Below are 13,611 nucleotides of genomic sequence, written 5' to 3' on the forward strand. Positions count from 1 at the left end.
CAAACAGAGAGAACTATACAAACTCTGGAGGATATGCTGCGAGCGTGTGTCATTGACTATAAAGGAAGTTGGTGTGACCACCTACCGATGGCCGAGTTCGCCTACAATAATAGTTATCATGCTAGTGTGGAGATGGCACCGTTTGAGGCTCTCTATGGACGGGTATGTCGATCTCCTATACATTGGAGCGATGTAGGTGAGCATGTGGAGTTCGGCCCAGATATGTTGCGAGAAGCGGAAGAAAAAGTCCGCCTTGCTCGCAAAAGATTGCTCACGGCGCAGTCGAGACAGCAAAGCTATGCGGATAGACGCCGGCGAGATTTGGAGTTCGCGGTGGGTGACCGCGTATTCTTGAAGGTTTCGCCGATGCGAGGCGTGAAGCGATTTGGGATGCGAGGGAAGCTGAGTTCTCGTTACATTGGCCCCTACGAGATCTTGGAGCGAATTGGGACGGTGGCGTATCGACTTGCATTGCCCCCGAAGCTTGCGGGTGTGCACAATGTCTTCCACGTCTCCAATCTCCGCAAGTATATTCACGACCCCGAGCATGCGATGCTATATGAGCCGCCGGAACTTCAAGATGATTTGAGTTATGAAGAGTTTCCGGTAGAGATTTTGGCTCGAGAGGTGCGTAAGCTAAGGAATCGAGAAATTTCCTATGTTAAGGTCCGGTGGAGCAATCACGACGATCGCGAAGCCACTTGGGAACTCGAGGACCAGATGAAGGCGAATCATCCTCACTTGTTCGAGGATTGAGGTATGAGTTTAATTCAAGTTCATGAGTTAAGTTGTTTCGAGGACGAAACTCCTTTAAGGGGTGGAGAATGTAAGGTATCGAAAATTCGACGAAAACGCCTAACTTTGGCACAATGGACCAAAGTGAGCAATCAAATGTTTGGACAAGTTCCATTCGGTATTTCAACATGTTTGGGAGAGTAAAAATGAGTTCCAAAAGTGTTGGAATAGTTTTAGCGTTGTTGGACGCGAAAAGAAATCGAAGCAGATCGAAAAATAGCATTCTGGCGCTGTTGTACCGGTACAAGGTTGATGCTGTATTGGTACAACCATCGCGGAACAGTGCCTGATGGCTGTACCGGTACAAGGGCCTTGTACCGGTACAAAACCCGCGCGACCGAGCAACCCGAGCCTCGGGTTTGCTCTCTGTTTCGCTGTTACGCAGGGCTTGTACCAGTACAAGACCCCGTGTACCGGTACAAGGGCGCGGCAGCAGCGGGTTAAGTTGCAAAATCTGATAAAAGGAGGGCTTTTTAGCATATTGTTATAATAGAGGACTTATTCCTCTCACACTCAGCTCTCTCCTCTCTCACTCTCACAGCCTCTCTCTCTCTCTAGCTCCCTCTCTCTCTCTAAACGGTTGAAGAAGAGAAGAAGAAAAGAGAAGAGAAGAAGAAAAGAGAAGGAAGAAAAGGAAGAGAAGATCAAGGAGAGGAAGATAAAACTCCTTTCTCTCCTCTCCATCAAGCTTGGGCCTTCTTTGGAGCAAAACCTAAGGTAAGCTCTAACCCTAGTTTTTGGATTTCAAGGGTTTAGGGATTTTTGTTGGTTTTAACGGTTCAAATGGAACCTAATAAGCTTAGAGAACATGGATTTAGCTCACAATGAAGCTAGAAACCATTGCTTCTCATGGGTACTAAACCTAGGGCTTGATTTTGGAGATTTTGCAAATAGTAGGGTTTGATCTCTTTTGAGGGGTTAGAAACCTAATTTTTATGCTTATAAATGCGTAGGCGAAAACGGTTCGTCGAAACAAGAATCGAGCGCGAAGATATCGCCATTTGAAGTGCTAAAGGGTTAAACCTAACCCAACGAAAATTAAGCGGCGACAAGACTAGCACGGGATCGCGTCTCGAAGTGTTTTCGGCATCACCTAAGGTGGGGGAGTGCCATCCCGAAGTCATCGGGCTACCTTCTATGTCTAAGTTTAATATCGATCTATTTGCATATTGTGCATATTCATATAGGGCTAGAGATAGATGTTATTGCTTACATTTGCATGCTAGTAGCTCAATTTATCTTGCTTGGTTGGTTCATGATCTAGTATGCATGATGATTATTTCATAAAAACCTAGACCCTATGTGAGATGATTAATGCTTATGTTGCTAAAGAACTAGTGTGATGATGAGTCTAAATGACGAGTGGCATCTAGTTAGAAAACTATGATTGAGTGGTACATGTTTGATGTTTACTTGAGATGACCATATTAGTGTAGTTGAGACACTATGACATTGGGTACAAGAATTGTTGATCTATGCTAAGATTACCCTCAAAGGGTGTTGTTGCTCGTGAGATGATCATGCTCACATAGCCTGTCTGCGCTTGGTGGGGTCGCTTCCCTCAAGTTGTGCGCTCCGGAGTTGGTCACTAGAGAGGCAGCCCTGCTTGCTGCTCGGATAGCCGCTTGTTATCCGCAGGCGTACTCGGGGATAGTCCAGCTAGGCATCCCTCGGAGGTTTTCATGTGAGCCTTGCTTGTGAACCTAGTGTTCACTTGAAGATTGGGTTACCCATTGAGTCTTACCCATGATTGATGTTCATAGTAGCTATTCATTGTTCATATCAGCTTATTTGCTTTCCTAGTAGCATGTTCTATAGCTTACTATGATAGTTGTTCTAGATGTTTATAGTAGTTGCTTACCCTACTATTTATTGTTCATACATCCATGACTCCAGATGGAGGCATAGCTTGATATAGCTGTTTTACATACCTGCTTTCAGTTCAGTTTAGCTTTATACATATTACATATATATATCTCTCTATGCCTGCTTAAGACCTAGTGGGTAGATCGGCGGAGTCGGCGGCCGAACCCACTGGGAACTATTCGTAGTTCTCACACCCTCGTTACAGATACTAGCTCGAGCGCCCCGACTGAGCGGGAGGATCGTGGCAAGGGCTTAGCGCCCTAGCAGTCTGATAGTTACATTACCTTTCCTACTTGCATTAGTTCACCCTGCTTTTACATTTTGAGAGTAGTTGTTGTTTAGGGTGAGATTTTGGAGAGTATATGATGTATTTTCATTTTGGGAAAGAATGCAAGTTGTATCAACGTTTAAAGTTTAAATGATATAAAAAGAGATTAAATGTTTCAATTATGTCGCTAATAGTTAAGTTCCACTCTTTTGTATACTTGTATGATTTTACTTGTATCGCTTGCTCTAGTTGGTTGTAGCACTGTTTGTGCTCTCGTTTCGTTGTTGATTGTGTATGAATGCAAGTTGTTTTCCTGGGGACTTGTTGTACACAATCTCGTTCTTGCCTAGCCTAGGGCGGGCAGGGGAGACTCTGCCCGTTCGGCATCACGCCCGCCGCCCTCGAAACGGACCAAATTTGTACTGTTTTCAGGTAGTGCGCTTGTGGGAGGGCGTGACACTCTCGGGAACCGGTCCCTAGCAGGGAGAGACCGGTCCCCGAGGCTAGTGGTCGCTAGGGATCCTTGATGCAACTGGTCTCTGGCTGAGGGAACCGGTCCCCCGCTACGACCTCAGCGAGAAAAGCCGAAAATCGGTTATCTCCTGAAAATCGGGCTCTCAGGAACCGGTCTTTCCGAGAGGAACCGGTCTCCCGAGGATTGGTCTCTCTGGGAGAGACCGGTTCCTGATCGCGTGCGCCCGAGGGAGGCTCTCGGGGACCGGTCCCAAGTTGGGGAGACTGGTCCCTTCGCGCGAATTCTGCCCAGTGAGGGCAGTGCAAGGATGGAAAAGTGGAGGGCTTTAAGTGCAAAATGGCCATCATATGAGGGGTGTATATGGGAAATTACCCTCTCTCCCTCTCATTCTCATCCTCTCACTCCCTCTCATCACTCTCCCTCTTTCTCTCTAGAAAGAAAAGAAAAACAAGAAGGAGAGGAAGGAAAAGGAGAAGAAGAAAAGGAAGAAGAAGAAGAATGAGATCAAGAGGAAGGCCTTGGACACCTTCATCTCCCTCTCCTCTTCTCTTTGGAGTAGCTCAAGAGGTAAGCTACTAAACCCTAGCTTCTAAAACTTAGGGTTTTTGGGTTTTGAGCTTTGGAAATGGGGTCAAATGGACCCCTAGCACCATTGTTGGTGGATCAAAGTTAGAGTTAGGGTTCCAAATTGCAAATGGCAAGATGGGAACCTTAGGGCATCCAAAATGGGGTTTTTGGTAAAGTATGAGATTGATCTCATTTGAGGCCTCGTAAACCTAATTGGTAGGTCACAAAATGCGAGGGCGAAGTCGATTTCACGATTCGTCGAGTGGGATTGGAGCTATCGGCGAAATACGGCCGATTTATCCTTGTCTTGGACCAAGAAGGCCGAGACCTCGTCGTAAAGTTCGCCGAGAAACATTTCTAAAGCCTCTATGTCGATAAAAGGTGGGGGGTGCCATCCGAAGCTTTCGAACTCCTTTCTATGTCTTAGATTGCATTTAATCTCATCTCTTACATGTTGCATTGTAGGATTGCATAGTAGAACCTTTCCTTATGCTTTCTAATTGATAACCTAGTGTACTTGGAACGCTTGGTAACTTAGATAGGTGAGGATTGGGTCGGAACGTGGATCCTATGATGCGAAGGAAAAGAGATGAACTCGATGGGGGTTGGTGACATAGAAAGTAGTGTTTAATGTTAAAGAACAAACGAGTGGCATCCAAATGTTAAAGAATAACGAGTGACATTAATGTAGTGTAAATGACACTAGAGGTTTGAGAGCCTAGGGATGGGTGGATCCCTTAGAAAATGCCTTGTGGATAAAGAACTTAGTGAACCTAAATACCCTCACATAGAGAGGTCGATGATTTGATTGAGATATTGACCCTAGTTGTAGGGCATCCTCACTTGGAGAAGATTTGATTGGGTTGTTGACCCTAGTTGTAGGGCATCCTCACTTGGAGAGGATTTGATTGGGTTGTTGACCCTAGTTGTAGTGCATCCTCACTTGGAGAGGATTTGATTGGGTTGTTGACCCTAGTTGTAGGGTATCCTCACTTGGAGAGGATAGATTTAGCTCATAGTCTGCTTTTGGGGTGGTATAGCCATCCATATCCCCACATGGAGGGGATTGTCGTCGAGTACTCCGGAGTGTCGTCCAACTAGGACCAGTTGGAGGTCCGGACAACATGGAGGTCCGCAGACGGTCCCGAGCTTGGGTGCACTTGGAGCTCCCTTTCCACTTTGGGATTGAAAGGTGTGTTATTTGCGAACCCTAGGGGTTCGCTACAGATTAGGTAAAAGAACAGTGAACAATGTCATTGAATATTATTATTCGAACATGGATCAAATTCGTTAGCATGATAGTAAACCTTTACTATATGATGCATGCATTCATTACACATGATTATGGGCATAGTAGCATAGTTTTCCTACTATCGCATTTACAGCTTTCAGATATCTATCTATCTATCTATCTGTTGTTGCTTGTGCCCACTTGGACCTAGTGGAGAGATCGGCGGAGTCGGCGGCTGAGCCCACTGGAAACTATGGAAGATAGTTCTCACCCCACTCTATTTCCAGTGGTAGGTACAGGGCTACCGAGAGAGGACCGCGGCAAGGGCATCGCGCCCGACCAGTGAGACCGTCGTAGTATAGTAACTTTCCTTTTTGCATTAGCACACCTATGTATTGAGAAAGGATTCATTGTAGGTGAGGATTTGGAGAGCTATATATTTTGGATGAAAGATGTATCCATTTAAAGAAAATGATGTAAATGAAAAGGATGAACTATTGTAATAGTTAGCAAAGTACTCTCTTTATTTCACATGTTATTCCTGTGGATTACTTGCTCTTTAGTGCTGGTACTATTTGTGCCCGTGGAATGTATATGTTTAGAATTTAAATTCTTGGAAATTCTTGTATACATTCTTGTTGTGAGCTTTGGGCGGACAGGAGAGGTGCTGTCCGTTCGGCGGTCCGCTCGCCGCCGGATATCGTGCCAAATATTGGCTCCGTTTTTCCCTCAAAAACAAAACAAAAACAAAAAAAAACAACAAAAGGCGGGGGGCGGGGCGGGGGGCGGGGGGGGGGGGGGGGCTTTGTCTTTCGGGCGCGCGGGCGGGGGGGGGGGTCTTTTTTTCTTCTCTTTTTTGTTTCCCCCCCCCCCCCCCCCCCCCCGGGCGGCGGCGGGGTGGCCGGGGCGCGGGCGGGCGGGCGGCGGGGCGGGGGGCGCGAGCCGTACGACCGGGGCACGCTAGCGAGCCCACAAGCCGCCTCGTCACATGAAGGCCGCGCGCCGCGCGCAGGCTGCACATGCCTCGCGGGCCGCACACAGGCCTCGTGCACGCGGGCTGCGTGCAGGCCGCGCACCGCGCGTAGGCCGCGCGCACGTAGGCCGCTCTGCCCTTACAGGCCCCGCGAGGGCCAGCGCGCGCCGGCAGCGCAGGCAGACCCGCGAACGACCCCGCAGTCGCTCGGACCTGCAGAAATTTTTTTGGTTTTTGTTTTTGCACCATTTTTTAAATTAGTAAATTTTTCTTAAGCGTATTCGATGATTAATATGCTTTCATGATATATAATGCATGCATTTATTATGATGAATATTATGATGCCTTTTATGATGTATGGATAAATTCTTTTGGCATAATAGAATTTTTTTATGCATATTATGTCAAGTGGGAATTTTAATTTTGGTAGAGTAAATTATATGCTTTTACTCTAAAATATTTTGTACATCTTAATTAAATATTTAAAAAATTTTGACATATGGTGTGTGATGTGATTATGAGCATAGAGAAATTTTTCTTTACGCATCTATGATTTAATTTTTAATTTATTTAATTAGCAATGCGGCAAAATTGAATACATGTATCGTGTGTTAGTTTAAAATATCTTTTTTTGCGCATTGTATGAACTTAGTGAGTTTAAATGGCCTCCAAACAAGTTGTTACGGATTTAATCAAAGGCGAGAAATTGGATGGTGACAATTATGATATTTGGCACCGTAAAATTCAATATGTTCTCGCTGAGCAAGAGGTTTTAGAAACCTTGAGTAATAAAATGGACCAACCCACAGAGGGCACCAGTACCCAGGCTCGCCGAGATATGGAAGCCTATAATAATTGGCTTAAAAAGGATCGCATTGCTCGCATCACGTTGCTGAGCAATATGCAGAATGATCTTTTGTGCGAGTATGAGCAGTATCCGACTGCGTATGACATGTGGGAGGCTCTCAAAGATAAATTTGGTGCGTCTTCGACCACAAGATTGCATAGTTTAACTATGCGGTTTGACAGTTATAAGAAGCGTGCCGATCAGACTATGAAACAGCACGTGAGAATAATGTCAAACATGATTCGCAAGTTAAAGTTGGCTGTCGGCACCTTAACTGATGAGCAGCAGATCCAAGCTATGATTCGCGCACTTCCCAATTCATGGGAACATATTCGAGTAAATTTGACCCATAATGAAAATATCAAAACTTTTAAGGATGTTGCGCGGCATCTGGAGTTGGAGAAGGAGCGCCTTGAGACCGTTAAAACTCTAACTGCCAATACTGCTGAGTCAAACTTTCACAGAACATCTAGGTTCAAGCGAAAGAGGACTACTGGGCCTCAAAATCATAGCGGATCTGTGCTTAAGAACGCGAAGAGCACTAAAAGAAAGAGAAACAAACGAGATGGCAAGAAGGACAAGTCAAAGATGACATGTTTCAATTGTAATCAGCTAGGACACTTCACTCGTGATTGCACTAAGCCGAAAAAGGTACATCTCTATCCCGATTCTCACTCTTTTGTTTCTTCTAACACGTTTGTTGTTGAATCTCTCCCTGTGTGGATTGTAGACACAGAAGCAATAGACCACGTCGCGAGGGATCGAATGGGATTCGTCGAGTACCGTCGTGTGCCTGCAGGGAGCAGAAAAGTATACATGGAGAACGATTCTAGTGTCGATGTATTAGGCGTTAGCACATACAAGTTGATCATGCAAGATGGTTGAACTTTGTACCTACATAATGTACTTTATGTTCCAGGAATTCGGCGGAACTTGTTTTCTATTCTTGCTATGTTACAGTTAGGCTTTTCTTTTCAGAATGATGTAATTAAGATTCATCTTGGAACTATTTATTATGGAAGAGGTTTTATTTCAAATGGTTTTATGATTTTGGACATTGATTATAATAATTATGATAGTGGTTTTCTTTCTTTACTATCTTCTGTTGAGAATGATCACAATGTTTCAATTAAATGGCATGCACGTCTTGGTCATATTGGGCAGGATAGAATGACTAGATTAGTTAGAGACGGGCTATTGAGCTCGCTCATTAAAGTCGATCTGCTCATATGTGAACATTGTTTAGCGGAAAAAGCTATGCGAAAACCATTTAATAAAGCTTATAGGGCAGAATTTCCTTTACAATTGATCCATTCCGACATTTGTGGCCCAATGAGTGTGAGGGTAAGTGTCACAGCCCAAGACCACACCTATTTTGTCGGGTCGGGCCGCCGATAGCGCCGAACGGACAGGGTTTTCTGTCACGCCCCGGGACCCGGCATAGGCCCGCCCGGTGCGCGCCCAGACCCGCCATATGTCTACACATATAAGGCGTCTACACAAAAGCGGAAGAGTAAAGCATGAGAAGATCTACAACTAGAGATATCAGAGCAAGTATATAGCTAGGTTCTAACATTAGGTAGAATCAAAAGAAAATCATACTACTAAGCATAAAGTAAACTGATACATCATAAGTCTCAAGATACAAAAATAGGGTGGTCTCTATAATCAGGTATAAAACTCTCACAACCTCTCCAATGAAAACAANGGAACTATAAATTATAGTTCTCACGTCCTCTTCTTCTCGATGTTTTTCAGAGCCTTCCACGCAGGGAGAGGCCAGGGATCGCGAAAAGGGTATCGCCTCGGGCTAGCGTGCTTACCGAGGGATCGTTCGATAGGTGGTCTACCTCTGGTATTTTCTTTTTGTGAGAGGATGAGAGTTGTAACCGTATATGTATAGAGACCACCATTTTTGTACTAGAGACGGATATTGTACTACTTTTGGTTTCCTTTTTTTGACTAGCTTTATTTCTTTACTTTGGTGTAGATGATGGAACTTTACTTGCTCTGATATCTTTAGTTGCTAGTTATTTCACTTTTTTTATTTGTTCTATCTCCTGCTTTACTTTCGCTTTTATTGTAGACGCCTTATATGTGTAGACATATGGCGGGTCTGGGCACGCTACCGGGAGGGCCTTCGCCGGTCCCGGGACGTGACACTAGCCCTTAAGGTTTTATCTACCTTATTCAAGCTAGCCATTCTTTATCATACTCTCCTAAGGTTGCTTTACCTTAGCCAACTATGCCACTCGACTCGGTCTTAAGTCAATCATCTGCGGATAATCCGCACTCTACCCGGCTCGAGGTGAAGGAACCTTCACATGCACCTCAGCCTGCAGTACAAGAACCACATCGCCCAATGGGTCGCCAGAGCTGCGTACACCCGTGGTCAGGGATCCCCCGGTGGGAGAGGAACATGCCGCATACACCCGCAACCGAGATCCCCGATAGGGAGAGGAACATGCTGCATACACCCTAGCGCTCACCGTTCTTGTTCGATCACAATCCTTGAAGTTCTTCCGGTGGGAGAGGAACATGCCACATGCACCCGCGACCAAGAACTATCGAGTTCACAAATCCTAGGATTCCGGAATCCACTTCACATAGCTCAAGGGTTGGTCTCAAACTCTATAGTATCGACCTATCTAGGTCCGATGTCCTTTCCACCCTAGGTCCAGCTGACTCTAAGTTCAATGCCTCTATCACATAACCTAGGTTTACTTTAACTCTAGGTTTAATTCACAACCTATGTTATTTAACACTAGGTTTGATGCCACTCATGATTCACCCTAGGTTCAACAACATTAGGTTTATATCTGACCTATATTTAATAACACTAGGTTCAATGCCACTCGTGTCTAACCTATGTTTCATACACTAGGTTAAGTGCCACTCGATCTACTTGACATCCTAATTGTCCACATTGAGTACTATCATGCATCTTATCTAACATAATCAACAATATGTTAATATGCATGCTCTCTAACATGATCTCACAATGCTAATATGTACCTAGCATGTATTCTACAATGCATATAAATATTAACATGCATCTATTCACTAGCATATAGTTTCAATGCATCAATATGCAACTATCAACTTAGCATGTATTACATAATGCTAACATGCCTATATTTCCATCTAGTAATTAGGTTCACATGCATAATTCTCTAAACCTATCAATTAGGTTTACATGCATTCCTTTTTACCTAGCACATTACAATGCCAACATGCACACACATATGCATCAATGAGAATCCATACACCACTTTGACATGGAGGCGACCTAGTCGCTTCGATAAGCACAACCCACCTCAATTCGCTCTCCGATTGCTTGTCGACACTTGCAATCGGCCTCCCGCGGCACACGTCGCCCGGCGATCTTGCAATCGCACTCCAACCGTGCGCCGATTCGCGGCTCTGAAAATTATACGTCTACAGCTTGATGCCGCGATGCCACAAATCCATTTTCATGATTTTTGGACGTCGTCTCGACCCTCCAGGCGGAAACGAAGCCAAATCATCCGCTTCTTCAATATCTTTGCGTAGGCTCGACGAATCACCGAATCGACTTCGCCAATGCGTCAGAATACCTAACAATTAGGTTTACATGGGTGCAATTTAGATCAAACCCATATATATATCAAAACCACATTTCGGAGCCTTAGTATGCTACTATTGCAAAATACTCCAAATTGATTCATGAATCAAGTATTTTCCATCTATTTAGCATGCTAGGATTCCATCTAAACCATTCTTAGAGTATATAAACCAAACCCTAAGAAATCACCATTAAAGAGCATCAAGCTTACCTCTAGAAGCTTGCTCTTGAGCCAAGGAAGAAGATGAAGAGGAAGAAAATCCACCTTCTTGACTCCTTCTCCACCATCTTCTTCTCCTTGCTCCACTTCTAAGGAGAGAGAAGAGAAATCTAGAGAGAAGGAGGAGCTCCTTTCTCTAGCTCATGTGTGTGTGTGTCTGTGCGTTTGGGTTGAGAAAGGAAGAAAAAGGGTTAAAGCCCTTCTTCTAGAAGTAATCCCACCAATTTACCAGATTGCCCCTGCTCAAACTGGGCATTTTTCCGGCTCAGGGTCCGGACCTTGAAGCCAAGGTTCGGACCCCGTAGGTCCAGAAAATCAGCATTTTCAGACAGCCAAAATTTCAGTCTTTTCGCCAATTTTGGTCCGTTTTCGCTCGTTTTCGCTCCTTGAGTCTTCGATTTGTCTCAAATCGTACCAAGACTCCCAAAATATGTTTTCGAGCGCGTTCAAACCATCTTTTCATCCACGCTAATGCCGGATTTAGTTCATGGTCCAACATAGCCTTTCGGGTTCCGTTTCGCGCCCTTGCGCAGCGAAGACACCCGAATGCACCCGAACTTCACTGGAACTTCACCGAAACCATTCAAATGGCTTTCCAACCCAATATACACCGTAACTTCATAATTTTAGAAGTCCGATACCTTACAGTAAGACATGGTGCTTTTTACTTCATCACATTTATAGATGACCATACGCGCTTCGGTCATGTTTATCTGATCTCCCATAAGTCTGAAGCATTGGATTATTTTAGATGTTATTTTAATGAGGTTGAAAATCAGTTAGATATGAAAATTAAAATCTTAAGAACTGATCAAGGCCGCAAGTATCTATCTGAACAATTCAAGAAATTATGTGATGAAAAGGGAATAATCAGACAGCTGACAATTCCTGGCACTCCGCAGCAAAATGGTGTAGCAGAGAGAAGAAATCGCACCTTACTTGACATGGTTAGGTCAATGATGGCGCAAGCAAATTTGCCTATCTCCTTTTGGGGAGACGCATTGTTAACTGCTGCCTACATTCTTAATCGTGTACCCTCCAAAATAGTACCTTCCACCCCTTATGAATTATGGATAGGCTGGAAACCAAATTTGGAGCACCTGTGTCCTTGGGGTTCGGCAGCTTATGTACACAACACTTCTTACAAGTATGGGAAGTTGGGTCCTAGAGGAAAGAAGTATCTTTATAAGATACCCTGAACACTCTAAGGGATACGTGTTCATCGGAAAGCAGCCAGATGGAAGTTTGACTGAGATTGAGTCGCGTGATGTTGAATTCCTCGAGGAGTATTTTCCTTATAGAAGTAAAGTTCGAAATGAAATTGAGTTCCATGAGATGGATGACTCTGGTATTGGCGCTTCTATTCGCTCGGTTGAGGCAGAGGAGGCGACTCCCATACCTCCTAGGGATAGTAGGAGCGACTTACCTTTAGATAAGGAGCCTCAACTTTGTAGGATCACACGTGTGGGAGTTCCCCGTCGTTATTTTTGAGATTAAGGGGGAAGCTTTCATGGTTGCTGCATATGATGATGATGAGCCTAGATCTGTAACACACTGGACCTTTGCAAATTGCGAGGTTCGAGTGTTTTGATGTTTTTCGAGCTTTTCCACACTTGGTGGAGGGTTGTGGAATGTTTTCTGACCTAAAAAGTTTGAAAACTGGAATTCTGGATAGTCCTGAGAGTTTTTATTCTCGGGGACCGGTCCCTGGAAGTAGAGACCGATCCCCCAGTGAGCAGTGTTGCGGCGGCCTCGAGGCAACCGGTCCCTGACGGGCAAGATCGGTCCCCGAGCGCGTCTTCGCAGTAAGAGACCGGTCCCGCGTAGGGAGAGACCGGCTTTTGAACGTTGGTTTTTCGGGTTCGCAGTGAGAGACCGGTCCCTCTGGGCAAAAACTGCCCAGTTCGGGCTGATGTAAATTTGAGTTTTTAAGGGGCCTCTCCGGATTTTGTTACACTAGATGGGCTTATTAGCCATTTCCTCCTCTTCCCTCTCTCATTTTCTCATTCTCACCCTCTCCCTACACCTTCTAGAGAGAGAAGAAGAAGAAGAAGGAGGAGAAGAAGAAGAGGAGCTTACTTGAGGGAGCTTGGAGCTCAACCCCCTTTCTCTCCTTTCCACCCTTGCTTGGCTTGGAGCTTGCTTGTAGAGCTTGGTGGTGGACCAATCTTCAACCCTAGAAGATTTGGAGCTTGTTTGGAGGCATCTTGGGAGGTTAGTACTTGGATTCTAAGAGAAGATTTTGTGTGGGACAGGCCATATGAGCGCATCTGATGCAGAGGCCTCGCCGGGTTAGCCTACCGAATTATGTTGGTGTGCTATTGAATAAGTGTTAGGGTCAGTGGAAACAGACTTTAAAATATGGATGTTGGGCTACACAGGCACTTAGGTGACAACTGGACTATTACTTGGGTATGCCGTAATTGTAAATGGAAACCGAACATGTTTGATGTGTGAGATCATACTAGATAGAGAAGTAGTAGAGTGGATATTGGGTGTGTCTGCTGAGCTAGGTGTTGGCACATTATGCATATTATGTGTATGCTAGAGATGTTGCATTAAGTATATATCATAATCTCATGTTAAAGTATAAATAATGGCTAATAGTAAATCTTGAAGTGTGCGCGAAGGATTAGACTACTATCATACAGGTGTAAAATGCATCATATAAATGCAGATCAATTGAAAAGGTGATAATTTAGCAATTTATTTGCTTTGACACATTTGCAATATTTATTTATTGTTATTATTATCTTGGCTTATCT

This window comes from Ananas comosus, linkage group 22, assembly GCF_001540865.1.
Source record: "Ananas comosus cultivar F153 linkage group 22, ASM154086v1, whole genome shotgun sequence".
Taxonomy (NCBI): Eukaryota; Viridiplantae; Streptophyta; class Magnoliopsida; order Poales; family Bromeliaceae; genus Ananas; species Ananas comosus.